Here is an 8,698-nt window from a genome sequence, read left to right on the forward strand (position 1 = left end):
TTCCTTGTGATAAAGAACTCCATCTCCCAGACGCCCTTGGGGGAATCTGGGGGAGGTCACATGACTAATATTTAATCAATGAGATGTAAGCAGAGGTGTTGTCTGTGAATTCCTAAAAGTCTCATTTAACAGAGGATTGCTTTTCTTATTGCCCTTTTTCTTATCTACTACCTGGAAGAGGACAGTCTAGTTGTAACTCTAGCATATTTGGGGGACCATGTGTGATTTCTATTCATTGGACCTGAGCATCGGAAGAAGCCTGGATCTCATATGTCTTTTGTTGTCTGAGAGATGACTAAGCTTTGATTTTGTTTAAGTCAGTTTTCTTTTTTTGTTATGTGTAGCCAAACGTCTCTAACTATATGGTAGAATTTTGTACTGGAAATGGAATGCGGCAAGAATAAAAATTACCAATGTGACAATGGCATAACAGAGACAGTGGGTCCAGAGTGGAGCAGATACTGTAGTCTGGAGAGTGAGTGACTGTGGTTGTAACAGTGAGACCCATCAACTGTCCTCTTGGAAAGTGTGAACCCTGTGGTCTACAGCCTAATACGTGAGGAAAGGCCAGCGCGTTGGAAATGTCAGAGAATGTTGACTGCGACTTGATGGTGTCAGAAAACTTTTAAGGTAGAGACGTTGAAGCCGTATTTAGTCTTCATGTAGAAACAAAAAAGACACAGGGTTTCCTCCTTTGCTAAAGGGGGATTATCTCCATATGGCTCTAAACTACCTCTACTGGGAGTCCCATAATTTGTACCCTTATGGGGTAAAAAAAAATCAATAGTTTCTGTCTCTAAACTGAAGCAGCAATGATAAAACTATAGCCTTGGCAGGTGGTGAGAATGTGGTTCCTTCCTTTAAGGGTCCTTGACCAGACAAAGGAGTCATGCCTTTGGGAAAAGGTCAAAGAAAAGTGTGATATGTACTTATTCAGCAGAAAGTGAGTGAGTGCCTATAACATCCTCCAGTGCCACTGAAGCAGAAGAAAGGGGTGGGGGACAAGATAAGGTGAAGTGAAGTGGGGCCATTGTAGACAGGGTGGCAGGGCAGCCCCCACTGGGTCATTGATCCCAGCACTGGCAAGAGTCACAGAAGGGAGTTGCCGAGGTCCCTGGGTGGAGGTGTCTCTGGTGGAGGGACTGGCCAGTGTGAAAGACCTTGAGTGATGTCAGGTGGGGCTGAGGTAGCAGAGGCTGTGTGACTGGAGAAGGTGTGAAGACCACAGTTGCTGGGTGGAAATAGACTCTGTACAGCCACATGGACCCACGACAGCACTGGCCTGTGCTCGGGTTGGGAGCCTTGGAGGAGTCAGAGAAGAGGAGTAAATTGATCTTACTGAAGGTGTAACAGTATCTCTTGCAGCTGTTTTGAGAGTATTGGGGAAAGGGTAGAAGAAAAAAGGCAGGTTGGGAAGACTAGGAGCGAGGCAGTGGTGGCCTGCACCAGGAAGGACCAGCGGGGAGACGGCAAGGGGTTGGAGCCTGCATATGCATATAGTTTGAAGTTAATCCAGTGAGATTTCTTAGAATTCATCCTCCCATCCCCATGTACCTTTTTCGAGAAAACTCGAAGCAGTGGCCGTTTATGAAATAAATGGAAATAAATTTCTATCCTGGCCTATCCCATAGAGACCAGTAACTAGAAGACTGGGATCCCTAGGTTGAAACCCCTGTCCATTCAAGGCCTTTGATTATGGTGACATGTGGGACTGAGTGGGAGGAAATTGTTGACGTGGCCACTGAGTTTTGAGGCCATTTCCAAAGGAACCTCACGCTTGTTTTGTGGCAGGTTGTGGCTTAACACCTTCAACCCTTGTTCCCTTAAAACTGTATCAGCAGGAGTATGCTGAGAAGTGGGGTGGCCTCCAGGAAGGGCATAATCTCCTGCTGCCCACAGCCAAAGTTTCAGGCCCATTTAATTTAATCTCTTTGTCCTAGTTATCCTTGTACATAAAACAAGGGTAATCATGTTGTTACCACTGACAGCTCTAAATGCTGTCAAGGCTCAAAACATTTTATAATTCCTCATGTGCTAATGAATACTCTATCCTCCTGCATTAGTCAAGGATCCACATAGAAACAGGACCACTAGGATATGGATATACAGAGAGAGAGAAAGGGATTATCTGACAATAATGAAGGGCCATGGTGGCAAGTCTACAATCCGTGAGGTGGGACATGCGTCGGAGGCTGGAGAATAGCCAAGGCTTCAGCTCAGGTCCCGGATGCAGCAGCCGGGAGCCCCAGGCCATCACTGCCGTCCAGGCTGCAGAACTCTGCCTTGCGAGGGGAGCTCAGTCTTTGTCCTATTCAGGCCTTCAACAAATTGGGTGGGGCCAGTCCTTGTTGTGGAGGGCTATCCACTTTGTCCAAAGTCCACAAATGTGTGTATCTCATCCTCAGAGAAACATCTAGAGTAACATTTGACCACATATCTGGGCACTGTGGCCCTGCCAAGTTGACACATCAAATAACCATCACATGCTCCAAGCTAGTGAAGGCATTTCTAAAACTTCCTGTGTCTCTTTCCCAAACTCACTTGTAGACTCAGGGTTTCTCTCCACATGGTACTTTAGGCAGCCACAACTGGAGTTAAGTACTGGAACCTATTCTGATTCTCTTATTCATAAGCGAAAACGCAAATTCTCAATTTGACATGTGATATCCCACATGTCACTGTTTCTCTGAAATATCCCGTATTGTTGATTCCTGCTCTGATGCTGTCTTGCCCTCTGGGAGCTCTTTGCCTTGTCTCTCTGCTCTCTCCCCTCTCTATTCTGCCTCTCCCCTCCCCTCCCCTCCCCCCTTCCCTCCTCTCTGTCACGTACACATACTAGCCTTTTGTCTAATGACATCTAATAATTCATTTTTTAAACTAACGATGACCTTTACCATTTGTACACTTGTTAACCCCACATCCTCTAAAATGACTTTTCTCTTTTATTCACAAATCTTATCAAGTCTCATTACAAATATTGCTTCTCCCTGAAGCTTGCTCAGGCCTCTGCCAGGATTAACTGCTCATACTGCCCTGACACACTGCCCACCTTCTGTAATACTGTCACTAGGAGTAACCGCTCGGTGTCTGATGTGCTTCTATGCATGGGTGTCTCCCCATAAAAGCCGTGGGGACAGACCTCACATCCCCGGAGCAGTGTGTGATGAGCAGTGGTGCACAATCAGTATTTTCTTGGTGACTAATTCCCAAATGATGATTATGACTTAAAAATATGATTGTAAAATGTCTATTTTCCCTTCACACACACACACACACACACACACACGTGCCTGCATGCATCCTCACATCCTAGAAGACTGGCTTGGACATTCTGGGGCATCTCAGAATGTCACTAGGAACCTCCCCCTTGCATGGCCTCTCTTCTGCCAGTGGCTGGCCATAGTCCCCCTCCCTACAGTTCCTGATGGCCGCTGTGGCTCCAGCCACCTGCACTGCACTGCAGGTCACCAGTGAAAGGAAGAGCAGAGACGTAGCCTTAATCCCTTAGGACACTTCCCAGATTCATTCACACTACACTCTGCTTCCTTATCACTAGCCAGAATTTTGTGACGTGACCGTGGCAAAGTGTGAGGGAGGTTGTCACATGTGGTAGTTTAGTTTTGAAGCAATGTTTCCAGCTAAAAGTTGAGCTTCTCTTCTTAGCAAAAATAGATACCAACGTATATGAGATGGCAACCATAAGTCTTAAAATGAGAAGATTGAAGTGGGTCCCTGTGGAATACCAACTTTTAAAGTATGGATTAGTGGAGAAAAAAAAATAAGTTACTCAAGTAGACTGAAGAACAGCCAGAGAAGTGGGAGGAGGGAAAAAGGCCAAGTTTCCAGGGAGGTAGAGAAAGATGTCAAACATCAGGTGACAACACCAAAAAAGGGACAGTTTAATTTGGCTTGTAGAAACCCACTGGTGACATTCAGGTGTCTACTTGCTGTCCATGGACAGCGCACTGGGTGGCAATGGAAGGCAAGGTCTCACTCGTCCTGAATTCCCTGGGAGAATTCTTGTCACCTGCCCTCATTTTCTCTCTTTTCAGCCTTTCAGGTTTATCAGTAATATTTGAGGCAAGAGAGAGGAGTAGAGTTTATACATAAACCGTACATTTCTGGGTAGGTGATTTCTGAAGAGTGCCGAGAGAATTCACTGGGCAGGGGAGCGGTCTTCCACAAACGGTGCCAGGGAAGCTGGATCACCACACGAAAAAGCCAAGTTGGACACCGGCCACCCACCAAATACACAAATTGACTTAGGGTAGATTAGAGTTCTGAATGTAAAAGTTAAAACTATGAAATTCTCAGAAGAAAACAGAAGTAAATCTTCATGAGCTTGGATTAGGCAATGATCTCTTAGGTAAAAAATAGATAAATTAGAACAGTCAAAATTAAATACTTTTATATTCAAAATATACCACTAAGAATGTGAAAGACTACTAAGGGCCTGGGAAAAATATTGGTAAATCTTAAATTTGATGAGGGATTTACATCTAGATTATAAAACAACTCATACCTGAACAATAAAAAAAAAAAAAACAACTATTGAAAAATGGGCAAAGTATTTGAATAGACAGTTCTCTATAGAGAGCATACAAATGACCAATAAACACACAAAAAGATTTTCAACATCATTGTCATTAGAGAAATGTAAATGAAAACCACAGTGACAGATCACATGATTTTAATAAAAGAGTCGGATCACAGCAAGTCGTGGTAAAGACACCAGGAGCCTGGTCCCTCCTGCTGTGCTGGTCTGAGTGTGAAGTGAAGCGATGTCTTTAGAAAATCATCTGTCAAGGCCTCAAAATTAATGATGAGGTGACCATATAAGCAAGCAGTTCCAATCCTAGGTGTATGCCCAAGAAAAAATGAAAACGGATGTCCACACAGACACTTACTCACAAACGTTTGTACAGAGCACGCCCCACAGCCAGCACACGGCCGCAAGAGCCCCGTGTCCACCAGCCCTGAGCAGATGAACCCAATCCCCCTGCAACGGAGTATGGGTCAGCCGCAGAAAGGGAGGCAGGGCTGGCCAGCCACGACGAGGACGCACCTTGAAAATATTACTCTAAGGGAAGGAAGCCACGGAACACACGCGTAGGGTGCACATGATTCCATTTATACAAGGCCGACAGGAGCCACTTCACGGGGACAGACGGTGCATCGTGGCCACCGGGGACATGGGGAGGGCTGCAGACGGCCCAGGGTTTCTTTGCAGGCCGTAAAACTTTCTAGAATTAGCCCAGGTGGTTGCCCAATTCTGCAAATACGTAGAAAGGGGTGACTTACACCTTAGTGAAGCCGGTAAAAGGGCGAGGACAGAGGGAGGGGCGGGATTCCGAGCAGCGATTCTGGCGTCCGTGGGTCGAGGCCGGCGACCTGGGGCCTGTGGCCGCTGAGCCCCTTTCTGAGCAAGGACGCTGCAGACCCCCCAGCCGCGCCCGGCCGCGCTCAGCCGGGGCAGGTGTTTGGTGAGGCCCGAGAAGCCGTGAAGTCTCAGCGTGGCCACCCGTCCTCTTCCATTTCTCTGTCGGGGGAACTGTCCCTTTCTGGGAGGAGGGCGAGGCGGGGCGGCCGCGAGTCACCTGCACAGCTGAGCAGAATGGCTGCTCACCCCTGAGCTCCCCACTCAACCCGAGTTCCTCACTCCACCTCGTAGAGGACAAGGGACTGGGAGAAATCCCAGAGCCCGCCGGCTGCCTGAGTTGGAATACGATCCCTTTGCCCTTTATTCGCAAGTTCCAGGGCTTGGGAGAAGCGGAGGCTGCGCAGCCAGGAGTGGAAAGTAGTCACCGTGTTGGTTACAGTGACAGCACCGTGAACTCACACAGAGGTGGTCAACACGGAGGCCATAGTTTGTAACGATTATTTTGTAAATAAAGGTACATTCGGCTACAATTCCCCATTTCCCTGTGTGTGACGACTTTCGGGGACACCTGTATTGGACTTTATGGTCTGGCCCACGTTGTTTACCACACACCTCACATATATTTAATGCTTGTGTATGTATGTTTGCAAGTCACGGTAATAATAATTAGTATTATTGCAGCAAAAAAACGTTTTCTTTTCTAAATTCAATTTGGCAGAGACCCACATCCGGTGTCTGTCCCTGTGCACACTGCTGAGTCAACTGCCCGCCTCTCTTGTGTCCAGCGGGGCCTGTGACTGAATTCCGATGTATAGAAACTGGGATCCAGAGCTGGTTTAGAAACATCCCTCGGTGCTCTTCTGTTCTCGTTTCCCTTCCCGGCACCCTGGGAGAGCACCTGTCGGGCTGACCCTACGAGGCAGGTGTGTAAGATGGTCTGCAGCCTGAGTCACTTGTCTGAAGGAATGGGACTCTACCATAAGGAATAAAAGTTTATTGTTTTAAGCTACTAAAATATTGGCATCTTTTTTTTTAATTGCAGGATCACATCCTAACTACTATAATAAATTATATTAATTATATATAAAATAACGTGTAGTTGTATGTTTGTCAATACAACAACTAATACATTGTTATTTCACATTGCACATTATCTAGTTATTAAGAAATGAGTAAGCAAATAAATCAATGTGAGATTTGGGGCCAGGTGAGGTAAGCATTTCTGGAGACCTTAGCATTTGCTAGAATTCTGTATTGCTGTTTCCAGTCTTCCCAATCTCCTGCAGTGGATAATTGACACAAGAACTGCACTCCCTGCTTCTTCAGGGCGTCTCCAGTGGTGATGACAGACCTTTCTTCTCCAAATTTAAGTAGAGGAAGAACAGAGAGTCAGTTCTGCGTACCTACCTCCGTGAAAGGTAAGTGGAAAGTCTTCACAAGACTTCAGAGACTGTGAATTCATTTTCAGGGTATTTCCTCTGGGTTCAGAGTATTCATTTCTTCCCCTTTTGATAGAGAGAGATTCACTTTAGCTTCAGATACGGCTATATTTTAAGGAATTTTAGAGTTCCAGAACGTGTTAAATCTAGACTTTTATCCTTGGGCAGTGATCAAATTTTGTTGGCATGTAATGTTTATCCATAGCAATGAATCTAAAATAAAATGTATTGGCCGATACTGTGATCATTTACGACATAAGCAATTTCCTGTAAGTAACATAAGTAATATTTTTGTATGTGACAGAAAATGTTTTCCTAAATAAAAAATTTCCTGATATCTGAGTTCTCTTCAGTACACTATACATAATTTATTAATGCGAAAAGTACAATACATTGTATGATGTTATTTTTAACTTATTAACACAGCTTAAAAATTGAAAAAGTCATATTACTTATCTTTTTATGAACTGAGAAACCTCGTTTCTGTGTTAGGGTCGCTCTCTCTTGGTGTGGAATCGCTTGACTCCTTTCAGAGACCCAGTAGAACATGAATCTGTTCTTAATCTAAGCTGAAATGTTGGCACTACAGTGACAAAACCGGGCCTCATCCAATTTGAACATCATTTGGAGTTGATTTCAGCTTGTCACAGGCAAACAGATTTCTTGTTTTCATTTCAAGTTCACAGCTACAGATGCTATAAGCACCATTTGGGCCGTAAAAAGAAGATCCTCCTTAAAAAAAAAAAATCTTTCTTCCTCCAAATGAATAGATACATTTATTAGGAATTTGGACCCGAGGAACAGTATTCTTCAAGGCATAATCAAACCCACTTAGCAAAACGTGAACTTTCTTACGGCCTGTGGAAGTTCTCTGTGTGTACGAAGCACTGGAGACTTTTAAACAGCACCTGCATTCATGATCCAAACTGTTATTCTCTTATTTGTGCCTTGCTGTGTACTTAAAGTTCTCATCCATAAATCATTTTTATGAAATGAATAAGCGACTTCTTTCATTGATGAAGTACAGACTGGCTGCCCCGGGTACATTATAGCTAAGAGTAACATACTGATAGAGTCTGGGGAAGGAAATGAATGCAGGTTTGTGCCTGAGAGGAAGGGAGCTTATTAAAACAGAAGGCAAATGAGATTTGGAATGGTGACAGAGTGCAACTTGGGTTCGGTGAAGTTTAAGCCTATTGACATTTTATTAATAGTTATTTAAGAAGACCGTTAATGAATTTTCGTCAGGAATTTCAGACAGTGGCTGACTATTGATGAACACGAAGCAAACTGCCTAAATATTTGATAGTGGTCATTAAAGCCAAGGGAGGAGACCTGCCTAAAACAGGATTAGAGATGCTAATATCTACCCAGTAGTCAACAGAGAAGTTTATTTTATAGTAATTAGTACAGCATGTCTTTTTAATGCTTTAGTAAACACTGCTATGTCTGTTGGATGTAATAAAAGGAAACGGAGACTGGACCTACAAAATAAAGTAAAATGCAGTCTTCATGTATCTACTAAAAGCCAAATAATTTAAAATTTCTTGGTAAATTTATATGCATACAAAGATAGTTAAATGATTTTTATTCACATAGATGCGGTGACATCAAAATTAAATAAATGATCAGAATGTATCTGTCCTAAAGGATTTATTTTAATAACATATCAATTATTTAGTGAAATTGAATGTTTGATGTTATGTGGTCCAGGCGTTGTATTAATGGCTGAAAATTTAACTGAGGCTCTTAGACTGAACTTTCCTAAAATATGTGGTGGAATCTAGATTTGCAGTAATGCCTGACACCTTTTTTTCTTTTTGTAATTTTGAATTATGCTATGCCTTTAATTTGAAATAGAGCTGCTGTAATTTTCAAA

Source organism: Otolemur garnettii, unplaced genomic scaffold, assembly GCF_000181295.1.
Source record: "Otolemur garnettii isolate 467f Iridium unplaced genomic scaffold, OtoGar3 scaffold00107, whole genome shotgun sequence".
In the NCBI taxonomy this organism is placed as follows: Eukaryota; Metazoa; Chordata; class Mammalia; order Primates; family Galagidae; genus Otolemur; species Otolemur garnettii.